At 39.1% G+C, this 24,437-nt stretch overlaps 1 non-coding gene across 1 annotated transcript; it reads right to left on the bottom strand.

Annotated features, from left to right (window-relative positions):
- Positions 1 to 15,174: 15,174 nt before the first annotated feature.
- trnag-gcc (transfer RNA glycine (anticodon GCC)) lies at positions 15,175 to 15,245 on the bottom strand. Its single transcript has one exon. It is a non-coding gene; the product is annotated as a tRNA-Gly (tRNA).
- Positions 15,246 to 24,437: the final 9,192 nt, after the last annotated feature.

The following is a 24,437-nucleotide window of genomic DNA, read 5'->3' on the forward strand; positions in this document are numbered from 1 at the left end:
TTGTTGGAGAGGGGAGACTCAAAAGCAAGTCCAGCTGTGATGAATTACCTGAAAATAACCTGCCTGTAAAAATTAATCCTTATTTGGAAATTATGATTTATTTATTTTTTATCAAGGCCTCCTTCTACATATATTTCCTTTTGCTTTCTGCTATTTACTCCCCCAAAAAGAACAAAAAATACAATAAATCTGTAAAAAACTAACTAAATAACTTGCAAATACTTTGTTTCTTTCTTTAGTTTGTTTGTCTTTTTGTCAGAAAGATTATGAAAAACTGCTGGCCGATTATCAAGACACATTGTGGAAGGTTGTAACGTTGGCCCAGGAAGAACCAGTGTTCAATTTATCCATGGCCTTTCCGAGTAAAATTCTAATTTACTTTATTTAACCACGACAGAAAGAATAACAAACAGGCTTCTTAAAATCTTAAAAATTAACGCTTCATTGTTAACCAATAATAAGAATTTGGTCTTATAAATTGTTATTATGATTAAAAAAGGTAATACTGAGGGACAGAGCAGAAAGTTAGGGAAAGACACATGGCTTCTTGCAAAAAAAATATTCCTTTTAATTTTCAAAAAATCTAAAGTAGTTACAAAATCATCAAATAAATAGTCTGGGCCCAAAATCAACAAAACTGAACCAACCTAAAACAGGGCTTTAACGGAAAATTAACACCAAGACTGGTCTCAACACACAATGGGGGCTTATATATAGTGGCTGATCAGGCTGTTCACACACAAGGTAGGTCAAACAATAGACAACTGACAAACAAAGTGCTGTAAATAAACTACAATAACACATGCCAGTCTAATGCAACCTAATCAAACTCAGAAATAAAAATAATAACTATAATAAGGAAAATACAACAGCAACCCCCAGAAACTGGTAACCCAAAGAAAACTGAATTTATGCAATGACAATATAACTTAATGAAATTACAGAAATGTTGATATTGAAAGTTAACTAAATGTGTGCACCCAAATAGATAACTCAAATAAAATGTATGTTACATGACTTAAAAAATGTGTCCAGTCATTTATTTGTAAACAGTGTGAAAGAAACAAAGAGTTACCACCATTGTACTGTGTGGCTGCAGGTGTGGAAAAATGAATCACAGAACACATTCAATGTCAGATTTATCACTGAGTAAAAATGATTAGCCTCCAAAAAAGACACAGTGGCTTAAAGCTGGATTACAAAGCTTCTGAACAGGATGCGATCACATAAAAAAACAGTTTGTCTCTCACATGCAGCGCTCCAAAGATATTTAACATAAACATTAGTATATTATACACATACACAGCATTACAGTGACTTCGTTAGTGTCTAGAATTTCAAATTTTTCTCATCTGTTGAAAGATCTTTGAATAGCCTGATGAGACAGACTCACGCGGCTCAGCTGGAAAACTCTCCTTTAGCAATAGATTACGCACTTTATTACATTAACCATCATCAAGACATCAGACAAAAGACAGTACAGTTTTTATAGACAAGACCAATAAACCATGAACTGGAGAGGAAAAAATCTTAACATGTTAACGTGTAATTACATGACTGAAGACTGATGCATTGTCCGTGTAAAAAAGTGAATGCTTTATCCTCCATTAAAAAAAAACAGATATATGGAGTTCAGAGGTACTAGACAATGATAATGACTGACAGATGCAGTGTAGGTAAGGAAACGATCGCTCCTGGGAATAAAAGGAAGAGTCAGGAATGTGTATTAATGTCCATCTGCTTTGATATCCTGCCAGCACAAAAGGAACCGGATGTGATTTCTCACTCAGCGGCAGAATATCAGCCAGTGCCTGGGAAACCTCTCCCTTCACTGCAAGCCAAACAACACTTGTGTTTACTGTTGCACTAAAATAGACGGAAACTGAGGAGGTAAGCAATACGTACAGTAAGGGCAAGATAAAACTCAAATCTGCATGACAAGCTTGGTTATTTATCTGATCAAACGTGATGTCCTTGTTTAAAAAAAAAAACCTAAATATTCCTTGATATACAAAAGTGTTGATACTCATCTGTACTTTCCTCCCATGACAAATGAACCCTTTGTAAATTAATTTAAACAAGAGCCAACAGGAAACTGACCTCTCTGGGAGGAGTAATTATGAATGAATGAATCCAGTTTCAATCAAGTGTATAGTAGGAAAAAAAGGCAGGAAATGGCTTTTTGAGTTGTGGCACGAAACAAAGTCGACAGTTCAACCTTTTCCTTTTACTGTGTGGAGTTATTCAGGCCCAAACCTGCTCGCAGGATTTTAATGCCACTAGACCTTTCCTCATCCTTTGGGAGCAGAAAAAGTACCAAGATATAATCCTTTTCCCTGTAGAAAATGCCTGCAGGAGAGGAGACGAGCACCGAATCAAATTATTCTCATAAGATGGTATGACCTTAGCTACACTTTATTCAAGGCTTCTTACCTCCACAATTTAACTGGTGTTCTTTTTTTCTCTCAACAACTTCTTGCCATGCATGAATCACAGGTTAAATGCATTCCTTTCAACAGCTGCGCACCCCGGCGACGGAAATATAATTATGTTTTACAAGTCGACTCTTATCTGTAGCCTCCTTCATTTCCCGCCGACTCTCGGCGTATTTTGAGGGCTTTTCAGAAGTACTTTACGGTGTGTCAGGTTGCTGTTCCTCCATGTAAATGCACTATTGTATCACTCAAAAGGTCTCTACTCTCCATATCAGAGAGGGGGGGAAATGGTGTAAATAACCTCTATGGTACTTCTTTGTAAGTGTAACATACACACTATGAACAAACTGCTACATAATGGAATCTAAGTGGTTTTCTCGCTTTGCTACACAACAGCTCCTGGGTTCAAATCCACATTAATTTCCTCCATGATAATACCACCAAAAACGAGTTAAACCATAGTCAAACTGCAGTTTGTTTGGATACTGTACTTTGCGAAGTGAAAGGACAACACCGACTTTATGGAAGTTTGGCCACTTGGTGAGTCTAGACAACATGTCATGAATGTTTTTACATCAAATCAAGATAAGTGAGCCAAAGGGTTCTCAAACATTGTCAAATGTATGAGGATAAACCCTTTAATAATAATAAAAAAAATTGTAGCTAGATTTACAACAAAAAGGCTGAAAACACAATTTCAGTCTACAGAAGAGCATGCTCAGACCTAGCATTAACATTTATCCTTGGTGATCCGGTCACAAGTGGACAGCTCTTAGTATGTCAGTTTACATGTGACATTAGAATGCGTCTCCACATGGACCTTTAGAGATCTGATCCAATAGACACGAAATATGATACAATAATGTATATAGTAATACCCTACACATTAATACATTCAAGTACATTTGATGAAACTAAAAATATACAGTCATTGTATGCCCTGGGGACCTCTGAAAAGAGTGGGCAGGTGCAGAGTACTGATACAAAAACACCATCACATCACTGCTAAGGGCTGGGCGATATATTGATATAAAAGATATATCGATATATTTTTAAATGTGATATGGAATTAGACCATATCGCATATATCGATACAGTTCAAATTTGCATTTCTTTCTTTACATATAAATGCTGCCCTTACTAGGGTTTGTCATATTTAGTTCTTTTGTAATGTTCGTTATTCTTTTCTCATATAAATATATTTTTTTCAGAAAAAGATTGGCCTATTATATTTAATAACGTTTTTGAGAACGTTTTTGTTCAAATCTCACAATTATATAATTTCCTTTAATAGAATTGTCAGAGAGACTGATATCTGATCTTCACTTCATGTAAAAATCTAAATAACTAAAACCTGGCTTGCTAAAAACAACTGTAATGCATGTCCACAACAGGATTTCAGGCCGGCAGTTGTGTGTTTACATGTCATATCATTTATAATCCACAAATGCTGCCAAACTACACATAATCCCATTACATATTGCCATATTGCTACGGTGCTGTTCATGTAGGTACTACTGTTTGCCTTTACAGGCCTGCATGTCCTTCTTCCAGGACAATATGTAGTCCATGTCAATTATATCAAAACATTGCAGGCCTTTTGCTAAATGCTTGAATGCTTCCAAATTGCTCCAGTTGAGCTCCCAGCGGCCAGCGGCAGAGAGCTGTGGTCGTACTGGGCAGCTCCCAGGTGTAAACACTGAAGCAATGTGAATGTGAAAGAGAAAAGAGATGGATGAATAAAGATGTAAAAATGAGATGGGGAAGTTTGAGTGAGATAACCCCAGACTGTATGTGACACATGGAGAAAAAAAAATACTTGTGGATTGATTCTGACATGTGTTTCAGTTACTTGCGTCTTGATTTGTGACACAAACATTATTCATTCTCAGAGTCTGAATAGAAAATACTTGTTTTACTGCATCATTGCATACAGCAGAGTTGTGGCTGCTAAAAAAATCACAGAAAAATATGAATCGTTTGTATAAAATCATGATTAACTGCCACAAAGCTGCCAAGTACAAAAAAACACCTTGTTGTCAGAGACAAAGGATGTGATGACTTTGCTACAATTATAATAACGCTCCAAGTAATTTCTTCTCTATGTGAAAGACGTCAGAGGACAGGTGTCTTCAGGTAGAGAAACCCCGACTGTGAGCCCTCCGCTAGGCTTTATCAGCCTGTCTTTGTCTAATCAGCTGCTATTGTTAATACTGTTGTATTGCTCATTAGCTGCCATTGTTAACAAGCACGTTTAATTATGCTAGTTACAAGACCGGTGGCGGAGCTAAAAACAAAATAATAATAAAATCCCCCTCCAACCCATCTTATTAAAACATGAGGAAGAGAGAAGGGCAAGAAAGACAGAAAAAAAAACAGTAAGGAAAGAGAATAAAGGGAAATCATGACACAAAGAAACAAACAGGAATACTAAGAGAGAAAAAAAGCTGCGATAAAAAAAATAAAAGAAGAAAGAAACAAAGATAGACAGACAAAAATAGTCCATGTGAAACAAAACAAACACTCTTTGTGTGGTGAAATACCTGCCGGGCTGCTTCCACTTCCGCAGTTAGTTACCGTTGATCCCCGGAGAGCGGCTCTCCTGGGTTTCCTAAAACATGACAGCAAAGGAGGAAACAAAGCACGGGCGTCAGGAGTCTCAAAGCACAAAACAAATTATCCCCCAAACCGTTACATAACCTTTTCAAAAAGCTCACAAACAAGGTGAGGAGAAGATTATACAAATGTCAAAGCCTTTCAAGTCTGTTAGCATTTCAGGCAGAGACAGATTTAGAAACATTGCTGGTTCACTTCACTTTAATAAAGGAAACAAAAAAGGAGCTATTTTTATCAATTTTCTCTAACATCTGCTTATCAGATGAAAAGCTGTGCTTCTTTTGACCCATTAAAGCCCAATATTTCAGGCCAAATTTTGAGAGAAGGTGTACTAAATGACTTCAATAATTGGTGCAAACATAAGAAATTTATAATCTAGGGACCTTCCACTCAATGTGAATACAAGTTGATGCAAATATGTACTAATAGATAGTGAGAAATGTTGATATATATTCTCAGTTTTGATTATATATTCTCAGGTTTCTATACATATTCTCAGGTTTCTATACATATTCTCAGGTTTCAGTGATGTAAGAGCAATGGAAGCAGAATTTATACCAAAAGATGTATCATTTTTTGGTATATATATAAACTATATAAAACATGGACGCATTCTCCGTTACATCATCCACAGATTTCCAAAGAGTCTTTGTGAAGCTGTTGTCATCTTGGCAGTGCCTTACTCCCCCCCTCACACCCGACTAATCCACAAATGGGCAAAGAGGTAAAGTGTAGGTGAGCTGAGACAGAGCAAATGAAGCACACGTCATCCACCTGTCAATCAAAGTCACCATTCCTTGAGTTATGAAAAACATTGAGCCTTTATATAAATTAAACAGGTGAGTTATTTGAAAATGGAAATTGACTCACTATTGGAGCCAGCCTCTAGTGGCCATTTAAGAAACTGCAGTTTCAGAAGTTGCAGCTTGATCTCAAGTCTTCAGTCTGTTATGTCAGATGCTTCTTAAGCTCCACCCACTTAGGTTTACTTCAACCAATGAGGTTATTCCTTCCTCTGAGAAATATTTTCAAAACTGCATGTTCCCTGTTCCTGCAGGGGAGGATATTGTTTGTTTGGGGTGGGGGTTAGGGAGTAGGTGTGAATTATGCAAATAAATGCTCTGACACAAACTTGGACAGGGATTCAGCGAAGGAGGAATCGTTCATATGGCGATGGCAGTGGTGGCAGGGGCCTCCCCTCCCCGCTCCTTGCTCTTTACCTTGAGGCAGGAGCTTATCTTATTTGCCGCTTCTTTTTTTAAAAGAAGTGTCAGGATTAACATAAGCACCTCCGCCATTGTGCTCCCACTCAATAATTTTATCTGCCTGCGCTCACGGGGGAAACAATCGGCGTTTTATCAGGTAAGAGAATACCTCCTTCAACCCCCCGATACTATATGAAATGTGCCTTTGAGGACAGCCGCCGCTGCTGCCGCCCCTCTGTTTGCCAGTTTATATTTAGCAGTACACCACTTCATTTTCCCATCTCCAGTAGGCAGGGAGGATGACACAGAAAGGGCCTCGGGTGGGTTGGGGGGCAGGGACGGTGTTTTCCACATAAATACCAGCTGGTTGAAAAGGTATAAGAGAGTGAGGATGAAAGGCAACTCTTTACGGATTATCTCGCTACACTGAAACTGCTCGTGTTTACCTGCAGAGCAGAAATACTGAATTACCTTTTTAGTGGATGCCCACTGACTCCCATCGCTGCCCTTTTCCCATCACCAACATTTCGTTTCCTACGTATAAAGAAGTTTTAAACGCTCCCTCTTGGTTTACCCCCTTTGCCCTGTGGAAATTGCCCATTAAGGGGATTTTTTTCCCTCTCTCTTTTGGCAGCTGAGGTCGACAGGAAACAGAACAGGAAATGATATAATGGTTGCAGACTGGAGTGCTTCTCCCATGCCCAGCTGCTCCTCGTATGACCTCTGCGACTGAGAACTGGGAGGAGGAGGAACTGGCATGCCTGGCATCACTGTGTACTCTTAGTATCGCAGGGTTAAATATTTTACTGTCATTTCTTTGGCTAGGGCAGGGTTTTCTGTGTGAGTGAATGTTTGTGCATGTACTGTATCTGTCAGTATAACTGCACTGAGTGAAGGAATGTGTGTGTTTGTGTGTTTAAATGAATGACTGTGCAGATGGCTGTAGGCCCAAGCTGGAAAGATTATAGAACATCACTAAAAAGTTTATTTTTCCACTTCTTATTAGTGAGTTATTAGTTTGATGACAACAAAGACTGTTCAATGCATCACTGTTTGTGTTGTCTTCATACCCCAACATTCAGTTCAGATTTTGTTGACACTTTGAATGCTTGATTTTAAGATTAACAACGGATACGGACATTTCCTTTTAACAGTAAAAGGTAATATAATACCATTAAGGCACCATTGATGTGATGCATTACATCCATGTGTGTGTGTGAGTGTGTGTGTGTGTGTGTGTGTGTGTGTGTGTGAGTGTGTGTCTTCGCCTGCATGTAGGGGAATTTTTTCCCTCTGTCTGGACTAAAAATATCCAGCACAGAAACACACAGGAAGTGGCATTACTTATTTTCCTTCAAAGCAAAGAAGCAACAATAAGTTCCTTCTGTGTTGTACCACCTGCACCCTGATATTAAACACAGAGGGGTTTTGTTGTTGTTTGTGTTGTTGCCTTTAAAGGTTGATATTTTGGTCACATTATGTTACAGTTTAGACCTCACTAACCATGCAGTTTCATCATATGATTTCTCGGGTTTATGAGACTATTATGTATCTGCACTGTTTACCTTAATGTGCCCATTTGACATAATTTGTGTCTACCTCGTCAAATGTTGCTCAGGCAAAATCTCTAAAGATTTATTTAGCTAAAGAATGTTGTTTTTCACCAAATATTATTTGTTAACAACAATCATCCATCATGTTAAATATTACTAAGATTTTTTTTTTCCTATAGCTTCTGAAGCACAAGAACGCTTTAGAAATCACGTTTGCAAACAAATGAAACTATATTTAATATTCTAATAGACAAAAAGGCTAATAGCTCAAAGCCATGGAGCCATGGTGTATTTTTTAAAGATGAAACATGCATAAACTGATTTTAAGTTTGTTCTCCGTGACTTTCCTGCTCACATTTTAATAACTCATAATAAATATTGTGTGGATTCTCTCCTGTGTTTGCATGTGAGGGATGGACAAGGAGATATTTTCGAAGGGCTTCTCAGCTAATTAGGCACACAGTTTGCCATCTCATCCAAATTTCTCTTGACTGGGGCAATGAGAGAGAAACCTCTGAGCCAAAGTATAATATGAAAGTTTTGCCCCCCTCCATCTGCTAAATTTGTGCACAGAGGCTTAATTGGGGCCAAATCTTGTCAAAGCCTGTTCTAGTGAACATCCACTATTAGTTTGGAGCATGTGAACAGAAGATCACCATAAAGATCCAAACTTTTAACAAACTAATGGTTAGTTTCTTTCCGTTTTTTAAATAAATCAAATCCTTAATAACACCTCTCTATATAGTATAACTACATCCTACAAAAACACCATCGATCTCAATGAACACCTCCCTTAAACAGTTTCAACATAAACTTTACATTTCAATGAGGTAGGCTTTATTGAAGGGTGGCTGTTTTATACTGCATTATTTTAAAAAAAGGTGAGTCTAATAAACTAGATACAGACAGACATCTTCATTTCCGTTATCTTAAATAAATTGAGGATAATTCAGATTCCCATTTCATTATGATAAATAATTCAGTTCTTCCTAGCCACTGTCAATGAAATTTGAATATTCCTGCACACAGATTCACCTTAAAGGATCAAACCAGAAAGCAAAGTCTCGTCCTTTTCTGGAAGGCTTTTAATGTGAAAAGGTCCACAGCATTTGTTGAGTTTTGTTTGCGGTAGCTTAAACACAAAATATGTAACTTTTTGCTGCTAGGGGTCTTTTAATCAAAACAATAACTAAAGATGGAGTTTGGTGACATTGTGAAGCAGCATGGGATCATGGGAGTCGTTGTGTTCACCATGAAACAGATAAGGTCTGTGGGTTTTAGTTGAGGGTGGTTGAAAAGACTGAAAAGACAGTCAAGAACTCGCAGCCACACAGATATTATGGCTCCCATAATGCTGGCCGTTTATTACGAACACGTCTACCTGAAACAGAGGCCACATGTAACCAGAATATTGCTTTTGATTTGAGGAGCAACACGTGTCTGTCTACTGCAGGAGTGCCGCTCAACTATGTAATAAACACATGGTGCTGCTGATGGCATTTGCACTGTCACAACCACCATTGCTGTCTTTGCAGTCAGCTCCTCACAGGAGGAGTCCTTCAGTGTCCATCATTCAGGAGCTAAATTACTCAAAGAGGTCTCCTCTGCTCCAAAACAAACAGAACTACTGATTCAAACCTTTAGAAACACTGAATAAAGCAGTTTCAACTTAAAAATCTGTGTTTCTCTTCTGGTGTTTGGCGGGCACAAGATATGCTGGAGAAGCTGCTGCTAATGTTTACTCAGCTTGTTCCTTGATAACATAAGATCCAGTTGTATGATGACTAAAATCCTTTTACCTGTTAAAACATAAGGTTACAAACCACCAAGATCTAAAAAGTTTAGCATAAAAATGTGGCTTAAAACTGGATAAAAGTTGATTTATTACAGCTTCTGTCAGATAATCACAAAGCTGATGCATACACAAAGAGATATGATGCCATTGACAAGCCAACCAGACAAAACAGAATGTTACCTTGAATAAAACTACCCATTTATACGGGTTTGAAATGTGTTTGAAACGTTTGGGATATTATATTAATAGACAACTAAACAAAATATATAACATAATATAATCCCTCATACCATTAACACCTGAGGATGGTAAATTTTAAAGGGTTGTACTCTATGGACTGTAAAAGAGCAAATTGGTGAATATGACATGACGGAACAGTCTTTACTTTTGTCATTTTGCAAACCTGAGTCCTGATTTGAGAATTTATGGTAATAACAAAGATGTCAGTAAGACAAAAGGAGGAAAAGTAAAACGGGATTAACAGCTTGTAATGTTACGGTTTTACTCATCTTTAATGTTTAAGACGAATATGCAAAAGATACAAGTTTGCCTTCATAAACATGCAAACATGGAGATGTTTACTGTCATTGCAAAAATGTGACTGTGATTTCTACAAAAATGGAATTAAGTTATATAGACACTGATGTTATCCCTTCTACTTCCCTAATAAACACATTTGAGTAGGGTAAAAAAACTAAAAACTGGTATTTCGGTTTGTTTTACTCAGCAGCCTAAGTAACGCATTTTGTTTTGTTCAGAGCGACTCTCAGCTGTCAGTGTTTGAAACGTGTCCTCCTGGGGTTCAGCAACACTTACACGCTCACCATGATAGCTGTGCATTAATGTCACTCACTCACACTCAACATGCCTGTATACGCTCCAACACGCACACACACACACACTCAGACTATTTTTGTCCCAAACATGTTCGCAAACACACAGGAAGCTATAGGAATCGTGCACACACATACAAACATACACCTCGGTACCATATATTTGCTCATATATGTGCACCTACACACACACACACACACACACACACACACACAGCTCCACACAGTGTACATACATGGGTATCTCCACACATTTGCATGTATGTACACACAAATGATTCATACACAGACATTTATACAAAGTACACACACGGCTGACTTCACACCAGCAGCCACACACACACACCCTTTCTCACACACACACACATACATTTATTCAAAATGATTCACACCGCATTCATACACACATTTGTTTGTCCATTATTGTTTGTCTATACAAAAGCATTTTTTTACAAACACACACAAATATCTGTACCTATTCAGACACACAACACGTACACGCAGGTTTGTTTTTGTTTTTTTAAAGCATAATTTTTACGTCGGCGATGTTGCCGTGTCAGTCGGCAGCGTTATAATCTCTGACACATTTACATAACATATATTACCCTGCTGTGTTGACGGCCAAGTAAGTACTCAAGCTCATCCCGGTCCCTTTTCATATTTACGGCGTGACTGATTTAAGATGGACTGATTGTGGGGATTTAATTACGGGGGACACAATGGCCACACAATTCTGTTTTCTTCTCTTCCCTTCTTGCGAGGCGCTGACACGCCGCACACTCGGCTGCACACTGCCGAGGAATGTTTTACACTCCAAATGAGCTGTGCTTGCAGAAGAATTTAATTTGATCTGCCGCTGTAATTGTGCTCTCAAAAAAAAAAAAAAAAGAAGGAGGGGGGGAGAAAAAGTGGTGGTGGTGGTGAAGGGGGGGTTTGAAGCATGCTGGGGTGGGAGGGGTCGCAGTGCGTGCAACTTTAAAATGTAATATGCACAAAAAGTAAATTAACTCAAGAGGAGAGGCCCTTGTGATGTGTTGACACTTGCACTGGGCTCTCTTACAGGGAAGAGTGGAAGATGGAGGGGGGAGGATGCAGGGAAGGGGGGTTAAGAAGAAGAAAAAAAAGGAGGGGGGGAGAAATGGCCATGATAAAACACCACAAAGAAAAGCGTTATGAATTTTATTAATGACTTGCAAGACAGTATGCAAAACATCAAAGGTCCACGGGAAAGATTAATGACCCTGTGTGAGACTGTTTAATTACCTCCAGCTAATTAGATTCTTGACCAAATTTTTAATATCTGCGTTCGTGCCCGACGCCTAATTGAGATTCCACCATATTTATCAATCTTTCAAAAAAAAAAAGAAAAGCCCCTTGGTGGTGCTTTTTTTGTTCCCTTTAGCCTTTTCTCCTGCTGCTCTTGACACTTTGTCGCCATTTAAAGAGCGATTATGAATCTCATCCAGGTTGCACAGAGGTTTCCAAAAACAAAAAGTAGAGCCATAAAGGAGGACTGATGCTTATTTACTCACTAACAGGAGGAGGGGGAGGGGCGGTTATCGACCTGATCTTGGTTTCTAATGAAGTGCACTTGCTAATAAACAGACTTAGCGAGCTCTGTCAACTCTCCTTGTCGTGCCATAATTCTCTTATCTGGACCTGAGCTGAGGAGAGAGGATCTCTCCGAGGAACCACTCTCCATCTACGTCTCGTTTCGCCTCTCCTTCCATTTTCCTCCTCCGGATAATCCGGGTGCTGTTTACCAGCACACACGCAGTTTCATCTAAATCGTTGCCTTTGAACTTCCAGTGCATATTATCTGTTCTGTGACCCTGTTGTTGTTGTTGTTGCGGCTGCTGCAATAATTGCACTTGGATTATTGCAGTGAAGTCAGAGATGATTTTTCCTCTGGGTTCTCAGTTTTGGATTCCACTTCTGTGGCAATTGTTTGAGGCATTTCAACATTTCCAAGTTGAATTAGATTGAGATCAAGAGTTCAAGTTCTTCAAAATGAGTGAATCTCCTACCTGGAGGTCACGAAATGAATACCACAGAAGGAAAAATGAAATTCTGAACAATCAAAGTGGTTTCAAAGGTTTATCTAAATAAGGTTTATTTAAATTAAGTTTATAATTGTTTTTATTTATTTATTTATTTTAAATCTTAATCTTATTTTAGACATAAACATTTTCTCAACCTTTTAGGCCTCTAAAAAGTCTAAGAAGGGAAAATCAGTCTTTATTTCAACTGCTCATAAATAAAATTAACAAAACCTACAACAATAGACACTAAAAGGTGAAATATTGCCATTGACCCTTTGAAACCACTTTGATTATATTCTTTCAAATTGTTAAGGTCTCACTAAATCTTCTATTTTAAAGCATTTTCAAGATTTAACTAACATGCTTTATCATCTTTTTTTTAGAGCTTATCTTGACATTCGCATCGTACAAATTTTATAGTATTTATAAAATGTATTGTTATTACTGCACGCTTTCTTAATACTTTTTTTCAAGAAACATTTTGGAAACAGACCTCATGAAACAGAAACTTGTCTGCTCTGTGGTGTACAATGTTGTGGAGTGGCAGGGCCATGCACAGCACCATCTGCTGTACAAATATCTCTATTACAACAGTTGCTCACTTCCAAAACTAACATGCACAGGCACAACAGCCAGGCAGCCCTGCAGCAATCATATCACGGTGTTAAGTTTCACAACACTAGCCTGAAAGGGGGTAAAACCTTAATTAGCATGGATTCGTTATGTAAATGTATCTAAAAAGGCCTCTTTTCCCCTTGATACCTCTCATTTTCCCATGACCATTCTTCTTGCGTTTCTTTTTTTTATACTTTTTTCTGAACTCTCCGTTCCCCCCTTGTCTCAACATCAGGGTGTACTCACTTTAACTCCCTCCATCTCTTTTCTCTCCATCCATTCATTTCCATCTGTCTCTCCGTCTCTCTTTAAAGACTGAGATCTAAATAGGAGTAGATCACCTCCCTCGCTGGCGTTTCATTAGAGGCAATTAGAAAGCCGACGCTGCAGCGTCCCATAAGGCTCGACGGGGAGAGGCAAGACGCAGGCCGCATTAGCTCGTTGAGATGAAGTATGTATGACAACGCTTTCATCAATGCGCAACAATTCCTTGCCGACATCTCCGAGCCGAGTGTCAGAGGTACCATTCTGACAATTATGACAATTAACACTGTCAAAATAAAGCCATTAGCTTGGCGAGAGGGCAAACCAATGCACTTAATTACAGGGTTTTCTGTCAAAATGGATTCCCTTCAGACAACTTCCAAAATGGAAAAAAAATTAAATAAGTTGAATGTATGATGGAGGACAGGGGTAAAATAGCCGACATCTGCCGTTGTGTTAATGTTAGCCTCGGGTCCATGTACCTCTGAGCTGCAGCGGATCAACCCAACATGCCTCACACTGAATATCCAAACTTCTTTCTAATACAGATGCTTTAAAGTGCTACACCTAAACCTGAAAAAAAATAACTTTTATAAATTGACTTTTGTGAGCATCAGTGCTCTAAAAGGCTGCAGCGCAGGTCTCCTTCGCCTCTTATCTTTGATTGTGAGGCAAAGCATCTTAAGTGTTCATTAATGTCTCATATATCTTTTTCATAAATGTGATTTGGCATCTCAATGGCATCTAAAATGATTAAACTAAAGGGTATAAATCACAATTTCTAAGAATGCTGATCCTGCATTGTTGTAATGCTGGCCTCCAGGCTGTGTACATTGTGTCTCAGCTCCATTTCTACTGTATGAGACACATGGTAAGCTTCACTTTGCACCAGTTTTACACAGGATTGCATCAACAAAAGAAGGAAGCTGCAGAGTACACAAAGTCATGGTCCAGGCTACAGGTTGAGCATTTTGTTTACAGTACTAAGTTGCATGAAGTGCAGGCACACCATAGGATGTATAGATGGGGGCAGGAGAAATAGAAAACCACTGTAAAACAATGTAAAATTGAGTTGTGTCACCTTTGAAATATGCAGCACTGCACATCTGTCTGCAGACGCTTCGGGGGAATCTGTTCGCTTTTGACGTGACAATGTGGAAATACAATTACACAATCTCCAGGGAGACCCTGGCCTGTCACATTATATTTACCTTGGGTCAAAGCAAACGTGTGCTTGTGCTTCTCTTTCTATCTGTTCATCTCTCCAACATTTTCTCTGAGTGGATGAGGTCATTTTTCACACAATAACAGATAGAGTGTCTGTTTTGGGTGCTGCTCTTAAGACCACTATCTGGTCTTGTTTATGGCATGTACCTGTTTTCGGACATCCAAAGCGAATCAGAATTCGCATTTCAGCAAAGCAAGGGCCCCGGTGGGAATCATATGGAAGTGTTAGTGTCATGTACATGCAACTTAAGGAGCTCAGGGTCCATGTGATTGACATCAAAACTGACTCGTGTTTTACATTATAGGATTGATGTAAGGTGACAGTATTGTTCTGCTTTAATTAAACCAGCTATTTCTCCTGAATGCATCTCAACCAACAGCCCAAAACGTGCAAACGGATAATGATAAAGCTAAGAAGGTCATAGTTTTGAATCTCTTCATGTTCTTTCTTTGTTTTTTGTAATGTTATATTTTTAGAATTTTGTGCACATTCAGTGGAAAGTTCATGCTGATCTGAATGCAATTATGTGTTTTCAGCTTTTGGCACTCAAACAGTAGCTAAGAAACTTTACAAGAACAAAAAGTTTGTTGCATTGGCCGGGAATCGAACCCGGGCCTCCCGCGTGGCAGGCGAGAATTCTACCACTGAACCACCAATGCACAAAAAACTTTAGCAATCCCAATTGTCCGTTGAAGACTTTTTTATAAGAATTGGTCATATGTGGCAACTCCCACAATATTTTTTAAAAATTACTGTTATCATCTGTACTTATCAGATAGACATGGAAGATTGGACAGTGATATAATCCCCTAATGGGTTGGCCAATGCCTGTGCTCACGAAGTGGATGACAGTATTTGTTTGCTATAGTTTTTCACTGAACCAATACCAGGGAAGGTCACTACACTTACATTGTTCAGCAATTTTTTATTGATGTATGTTTACAGATTTTTATTCTCTCTCAGAAACAAGGACATGCAGCTTTTGCTGATTAATAAGTGCACTAAAATTACATTTTTTATTCATATATTATTATTTTTTTGTTTGTTTTTTTTAACAAAGTTCAGTTAATTTAAATTCCTGTGGGGAATTATTAATGCATTTTAATTCATATTAAAATTAAGTGAACTGCAGACAGAGAGCAGATCTTTTCTTTGTAAATATCACCATTGGCATTGAAAAACCCATACGGGTCAAGCACTACTCCAAAGCAGACATTTTCTGAATGACAACCTAAAAATAATCTCTCTCTTGAGAGTCAAGTACTTTCAAAACACACTCCCATTCATCTCTACTTTTCCAATAATGAAACCTTCATTAACAAACTGAATTTCAGCTGTCATGGCCCAGAGGTCATGGTGGTTTACTGAAGGCTGTGACCCTTAAACAACCTCCAGCATCCAGACGTATCCTGGATCAAATTGCAGTCACGGGGGGTTCAAAAGTTTAGGCCAAAACCTCTCTACTTCTGCAACCAGCGCTCACTGACCAAGACGGCGAGGAAAGCTGTTCCGGGTCAGCGAAGAGCGTTCTCTCACCGCCTCTCTGATTTGTTTGTAATTAATGATCTCTAACAAACAAAGCGATAAAAAGTAGGGGAAATAATTGATTGGATCTTTAAATGCGTGCGTGATTAGCAAATTGGAAACATTCCGGCGCCTCAGGGATGCGTTGAAAAGTTGGGGTGATGACCACAACTGTCAACGAGCTCATGCCCTTTATAAAACATATCAGACAGCAGCAGCAGCAGCAGTTATTCTGCTGTTACTTTACAATATAAAACCAAATCAATTTGTTAACACATGTTCCCAGTGGGAATTAAGCCGCTTTATGGCTACTACAGCCAATAATCATTATTAAGTTTATTTCTCTTTGCTAGAGCATATGTGCTTACAAGTATTACTGAAATAAAAACAGAATAAATAGTCTGACATCATGGTGTTACTACACTATGGACAAAGAAAGAAACAATAAAAACTTTGTTCTGGCCTAACTCTTACAAATTAAATCCAAATAAGTTCAGACAAACTGAATAAAATGAGCAGTAATATCCATTACGCTCAAAGGGAAATGCTTGTCTGTACATTACTATTAAAAATATATAAATCATTGTCTTTCCTAAATCTTATTTCCTGAGTTTATTCACATCTTTATGGGATCAGCGCGTCCGTCAAGTCAAAGACGCAGAGGGTTCGCCGCCGCCGCTGCCTCTCCCCTTTTTGGTTTTTATCAAAAAGGAAGCTGATGAGTCCCTTCAGATAAGGATGGGAGCCCTTTCGCTTAAAGCTCCACGCTAATAAATGAATATGTTCTCCATCACGCCGACCACTTATTGTATTTCACAGGGGCAAAATGCAATTTGTATCATTTCTGTGCCGCGCATCAAAAGGAAGTGGGCCGTGCGCGATGACTCACTGCACCGAAAACGCTCTGTTTCCAATCGAAGAAAATCAGATCTGAACTCTGTTTGTTCATTTCTTTTTACATTTCCATTTGCTTGATAAGGCTGTGAGTAGTGACGGTAAATGGGCGGATAAGTCGAGGCAAAAAAACGGTGACATGGTCCTTCTGTTGGCGGATAGGCCGTCAGCTTATCAATAAATGACATCATCTGCCCCCAAGACGTCTCTGCCTGTCACATCGACGGCACTCGAACTAAAAAAAAAAACAGACAAAAATGAGGAAAAAAGAAATGTCTATTTCTCCCATTAGGGCTGTCTGGATGGATGATGGAGTCAGGAGACACTGGGGACAGTTTGTCTGTCTGTGGAGTAGCAAACTTCAAAATGCACTGACTGCAACTACTGACAACAAATACACTGTAGAACACAATAGAATACATGAGAACTAACTGTATTAGAATTGACAAGGATCAATTTTAATGAGCCTTATATCCCCAAACTGTAGTAGACTTAAGTATAACATAACCGTTAATAATATTAAACTGTGACTCATGAAAATTATGAATTAAAAAAGTACCAGTTACACTATATAAAAATTACAGTCTGTTCACTGGATTAGACTTGAGTAAAGCAGACCATATTACAAACATACAGACAAATTAAACTGAAGTAAATAAATTATTATTATTATTATTATCAAATTATTGTTGTTTGTTTCTATTTAACTTTCCTTGAACTGAGCAGTATACAGGACGGTAATAAGTCCATAAAATGAATAGACTGACCTTTAATGAAATCAAGGGAAACTTTGTAAAGAACTTGTGGTTTATTTTGATTTTACAAAAAGCAAGTGAAGTCACCCCCTCCCTTTTTTGTCTGTTACTTGTTTTCAATTGACTACAACGTTTCTCCAGTGTGGTTTTATCAGTTAACTTTCTTTTATTCAAGTGTTTCTTTATTTTGCCTTTATAAATGACTATTATCTCTAGTAATTTTACTGCTATGGGAACTAAAATAAACCTCAAACTGAACAGTATTTATCTTGTGCTCTGTCCCAGTTTAACCAGTCGCTTGTTATCGTTTTTGTTTTTTTATCCCCATGACCAACCACTTGCCAGGACAGGACAGGACAGCTTGGAAAACCCCTCACTTCACCAACAAAGATGCTCTTGTGTGTTTTAACCGGATTTGGCCGAATTTGAGATTTTTCTTTGATATTATTTGAGGAGCATTATTATTTCAGAAGGTTTGAGGGACAATTTGGTCACATGTGCACATGTGATGTGTACCCAAACTAATAACAGAAGTTCTTTGAAACATTTGCACGCTAAGAGCTCCCTTGTTAAACCACAGACACTGATTTCTTCATCAAAGTCGTGGAAAATTTCAACAAAGTAATGAAAACACAAACTGTAGAAAAAAACAATATCACAACTGTATTTAAAAAAAATTTAGAAGGTAAGCTAAGGTAAAAGGTATTTTTTTTGTTTATTTAAGTCAGCTTAAAGTTTGTCTCTCACATCAGTTTTAGTTGAAAAGTTTCCACAGATTCACTTTCAACGCCACTTTTTTTTCAATCCTTCATTAACGACAAAATTCACCTCCAGCTTTTTATTTCAAGTTCAACACAACAGGATTTGTTTAAGACCGAAACCAATTACCTTAGGTTGCAAAAAGTGTCACTTGCTGAAACTTAAAGCCAGTACAGTTACACTCCTTTACTTCTGAGCCACGGTGATGATGGTCGAGCTCATTATCTGTTAGTCTGTAAGGCCGAAAGTCTGTGAGCTATTTCTAATGTTATTTTAAAAAGCAGCAGGGGTATATGAGTCTGAGCAAACCTGTAGAAAATCACACAGTGGGAGGTTTTTTCTGACTTAGATTTACACTACATTAATGCCTTGTTAACCCCTCTATTAAATTGATTTAATATATACTGTAAAGCAATTATAATAAATGGACAGGGTCCAACCACCAGGCACCAAATGCAGGTAGATTTTCCATTTGGCCATAAATCACAATAGCAGGTAAATGTTTGCCTAAGTACCAAAAAAGTAAAAAAAAAGATGTGTCTATGAGTCACTGTGTTGGTGTTTGGTGTCAGGCATGCCTCTTCTGTCCTCTGCTGTCTGTGTCGGACTTTGACTCCCACACAATTTTTTATGTATTACTTTGAGGTTGTTCTCATGAACAGTTCAGAGTGATTTCTGCGCAAAGTAATGCACTGGAACTCCAAGGTATCCCACTATAACATCTGCTAACAAAGCAACGTGATGTTAAAAGCTAGGGGGCTCGTGTCCCGTTTTTGTCCAGAAGTTGTTTTTTAAGTCTAACCCTGTTATTTTTTCTTCACTATCGGAAAGTGGTTTGATGCTTAAAATGGTTTAACAACATTATTAATGTGTTTCACTCATGACACGTGCACGTGGGCATGTGTGTCAGGATATCGCGTCGGGAAGTTGTCGAAATAACACAGCAAAGTTATGATTGTCTTAGCAACATGCTAAAGACACTGGGATATGTTACTCTGTTGCAACTTTATTTCACAGAGACAGCGGTATCAAAGCTATACAGAGCAGTGAGTTAAAGTTGAGGAACGTTTGAGAAAATGTGTCAACTGTAGTCATCCATACATGTTTGATATCAGTTATTTAGTCTTATTTGACAAAATAATACTTGATTTAATTTAATTTTGTGGACACCAACCAGAACAAATATATATATATATATATATATAATTTTTTTTTTTTAATCCCAATACTCACCATATCGCAATAACATCGTATCGTGACTCAAGTATCGGGATAAAATTATATCACTGGGCCTCTGCTGATTCCCACCTCTGTCAATTACACTGCAAATGTTTTGTAAGAAATCATACAAACTGTTTAAGAGAATACATTGTTTCTCGAAAATATCCTCAGACTTTTCAGATCAAGACTTCTTCAGTAGTATTCAAGATGTAACTAACTATTTATCAAATAGTGTGAGTGAGTCTGCCTTAGAGGATTCTAGGGCATGGTTTAAACAAGACAGTTTTGATTTAACTTGGAAGCTTTTGCACCCACAAAATATACACAAAAAATGTTTTAGAAAAAAGAAGGTATAGCTGATGTCACTCTTGTCTGTCACTCTAGTAGTACCACCTACTGCCTTTCTGGTGGTAATTCTAGGTCTCAAAAATCTATATATTCACTCTCTGTGGCCTCTCCCATCTGATCAGCGTCATCAATCATTCAGTCAGAGCTGGTGGCTCAACGAGGGCATCGGAGACTGAAAGGAAACTTCAAAGGCAGGTCAGATTCGAGCCTGCAACGCTCAGAGTGGCACGGCCGAACCAGTATTGTGTTTTCACAACAATGGAGAGCCATTACAGTGGAGACTGTTATCAGCCAAAGTCTACCAGGGACGGTTCCTGCTTCATTGTGAGCCATCGAAGTAGATTGTGTTCAGGAGCGAGTTCAGACTAAACATATTAGGGCGTGAGAAGACACACCTGAGGCTTATCTGATGGGAAATGAAACTGGCTACAATGTCCAGAAAAAATGCATCCTGCCAAATTGTTATATTGGGAGATTTTCATATGTGTGTGCATGCCTGCGTCAGTGTTTTCTATTGAAGTGACGCTTTATAAAATATAATTTTATGTGTCTAAAAATGTCAAGTGGTGCTTATTTTTTTTAAGTGCAACTCAATTTGTTTCAATACGATAATAAACTCTGAGTTTAGGTGAGTTAAGACACTTAATAATTATTTTATATTTGTTGTCACTGTTTTGTGTGTTTATTTGAGTGTGTCAGTGTGTGTGCCTTTTTTCTGAACACATGTGGACCACAATCTAAGAGTATCTTTCATGAAAAGTCAGTGTGACATCTTTTAATGATAAAGCTGCAGATGAATTGTTTATGGTGCTTTTACGGGTGTGTGTTTCTGTGTACGTGTGTGTATGCGTGTGTGTTGGGGGGTAGATGGAGTGAATAATTCAGAGAAAAAGCCGTTTGTTTTCAGGGGGCGAAGGCAAAGACACATCTGAAACATATGGGAGGAAATCACATTGAAAGCAGTGAGCAGTAAATTAATGGTAACAGATGCCAAGATGTCTGGCTAGTGCTTTTTTCTCCTCCTTGCTTGCTTTTGTTTTTCTCTGAGAGCTCTTGCATTCTTAATGCTGGAAAATAATACAATTAAGATTTCCGTCTCTCATGTGAAGTTCAGCGGTGTCACTTCTCCGCAGCAGGAGCACTGTCTCAATAGTCTTTTTGGAAATATCCGGCCTACCTGGCTCAGGAGTTACTTTTCTGCGACGGCGTTTAATTGATTTTAATTCAGTGCGGTAATAGCTTTTCAGCTGCAGATGACGGCTCGACAATGACGCCATAAATTATTTATGTTACCTTGATGATGCAGGCCTGTTCCACTGATGAGATAAAACAGAACTGTGGTCTCTGTTTTCTCCGTTTCCCCCCCAAGGAGAATATCTTGGCATATTAGAAATATGTCTACGCTTCAACAGTGTGTGTGTGTGTGTGTGTGTGTGTGTGTGTGTGTGTGTGTGTGTGTGTGTGTGTGTGTGTGTGTGTGAGGGGGGTTGGCCTATGTCCAAGCATGAGCTGCAACAAAGACAACCTTGCTCTTAATGGCACATATCTGGAAGATGGAGGAGCCCGATACATGAAAGCGCTGTGATCATTACACTGATAGCAATTATCCTTCAGGAGGCTCTAATGGCGGCGGCCTCTCGAGCTCTCACACACACACACACACACACACACACAAGCACGTGTGCGCGCGTGCGCACACACACACACCAACAAGCTTGCAATCAAGGGTGGTGGGCAATTAAATGCAATGCTTTTTGGTGAACCTTTAACAGCGAACAAAGCCTGATGACAAGGACCGACAAGGAGATTTAATAAAGAAAAGGCGTCATTTTTGGAGAACAAAGGGGGAAAAAAATCAGGACAAGAGAGGGACAAAGGGGAAAAAAAGATATTAATGTTGTTTATTAATCGATTCTTAATGTGTTGCAGTGGACTGAGGGGGAAGGGGGGCGCGTAAGAGAGGTCTCTGGAGTGGAGCCGTGGCTTTGGCAGGAGTATGATTGAGTGCAGGGGCCAGTGTGACGGAGGGACAAAAACAACAAGGTAATTAAAGCTTAAAGCGTGCAGTTTACGCTCTGCCATCCGTGACAGCGTAAGGTGTCTTCCATCCAACCCCTGCCACCCCCCTCCCCAAATGAAAAATAAGTCAGGTAATTGTCATTGCGCACTGCATGTCATTATTTATTAAAAGGGTAATTCATCTTCGTGGAGAAAGCAGAGAAAAGCAGGTAGGGCTGGTTTATTAGTCATAATCCAACGGGCGGATCGTGTTTATCAAATCAGGGTTTTACAGGAACAATGACAAACATACAAACAGAAAGACTTCACTATTATACTCTCTTGAGGCTGTGTGTGTGTGTGCCTGTGTGTGTGGTGATGGAGAGAGTAGAAAGTCACCACATGGAGAGAAATCTTTGAGTTAAAGTTTTCGAAGGCATCAACATCACCCCCCTTTCCCCACACACACACACACTCCTTTTCTACAGTATATTTTTTTCAAAGTGCGACGGGTTGACAAAAGAGATCGCTCCCCGTTGTTTTTCCTTGCGCGGTTACAAAGAGGCGCGTAAAAAGTTACAAGGTTGTCCCCCGTGGGGTTAGATTTCAAACAGCACCTGTCAAAGCAGATGGGGCATTTAAATAAGAGTCTTTAAGAGGTATTTGTTACAGCGGAGCTCAGGAGTACCTGCTGTGCTCGCCGATGCTTTTCACGGCTGTCGTTGCTCTCACAGAATCTGTTTGCTGTGTTTGCAGGGATAAACATCACATTAAAAAAAAAAACACAAAAAACCCACTGAGGCCACAAATTACAACAGAGAGGACTACATTTATGTAACTGCTGAGGCGAGTGAAGCCTCGTCTGCTTCTATGACTTTGTGCATGTATGTGTATATGAAGATTTACTGCACATGTTTACGTGTATGCATGCTTATATATTGTTGTTATAAGGTAATAGAAGTTAAAAAAGAGTAACCCTGCAACCCTTTTCAAAATTCTATTCAAAAACCAATTAGATTCAATTTTTAGTTCGAGTTTTCCTTTTCACCTTATTTCACAATATGCTATGTTAAAGCATATGTTTTTGTAATTGTGTGTGCAGTCTTGCAAGTGTGCATGCAATGAGTCAACAGAAACTCACAACATCAACTTCCCAGGAGCAAAGAAAAACAGTCTTGTAGAAGCTCAATAATAAGAAATAAACATCAAGGACATTTCTAAGTGGAGCAAGAAACTTACATCAAAGTTGAAGAAAAAAAAAAATCACCTCAACTTGTATGTACGCAAACACAACTTGCACCCGAACTTTCCTCTCTCACTGTACCCTCCAAACTCAAAACAACATGCTGGTTTGAAGACGCACACCGCGGCGTCCTGACGGCACTCTGGGCCTCAGCCTCAGTGTGAGCTCACACCTGGGAATTCAGACGGAGACTGAAACTAAACATCGCCCTGGACAGATGTGTCCTCACAGCCAAATGTGTCCTTAAAAACAAACACAAACCACCTATATGGCTCTTGGACTCCTCGGAGGCAAGCTTTGAGCTAAAGGAGATCAAAATAAACAAATAAACACATCCATCCACAGCCGTTTTGGCTTAGGAAGGACAGAGGTAAAGCTGCACATACACCCGGCCTTTTATTTCTGTAAAATACAGCCTGTGCCTGTGTCTAAAATCCCCAAATTATCAATGTGCAATGATATAAAATGGCAAAAATGGCAAATCCTTACATTTGAAAAGCTAGAAGCAGCATATATTAGTTGATATATTAATTTAAAAATGTATCCATTATCAAAATCAGTGTGTTTTATGTCTATTGTTTGAGCACTAATCAAGTTGATCCCCATCATCCAGTCCTCCTGTACTTCCTTATTTGACAAAATCGGGGAGCAGAGAGGGGGAGGAGGTGGTGTCGAAGCCGTGGCTGACAGGCCAGGAGTCGCCATGTTTGAGACTGATCCCCTCTTGAGAGGGCTTTCCTGTCACTTTGGCAGCCTGCGTGTTTCATCACTCGGTGCCCAGCATTTTCCCGGGGCTGCAACCACCAGGGGATAGGGGGCACATGCTGGAGGTCAGCGCATGACGCTCCGAGCCCTCTCTTACCTCCCCACCTATCGCCACAGCGTCAGCCTTTCTCGATGACAGAGAGGAGACTTCTTTAATACACTAGTGGGTTCAGGGACTGTCTCTCCTTCTGTCATTTCCATCTCTCTCTCTGCATCTCGCTGTGGCCCTTCCCATCTTTCCATCAGCAGGGAAATAAATAAAAAAATAGGACGCCCTCTTGTTCTTCACATGCTAAACTTCATTCGGATTGTCAGACACTTAAGAACTGACAAAACGCTTTCTC

The sequence above is a fragment of the Centropristis striata genome, chromosome 24 (assembly GCF_030273125.1).
Source record: "Centropristis striata isolate RG_2023a ecotype Rhode Island chromosome 24, C.striata_1.0, whole genome shotgun sequence".
Taxonomy (NCBI): domain Eukaryota; kingdom Metazoa; phylum Chordata; class Actinopteri; order Perciformes; family Serranidae; genus Centropristis; species Centropristis striata.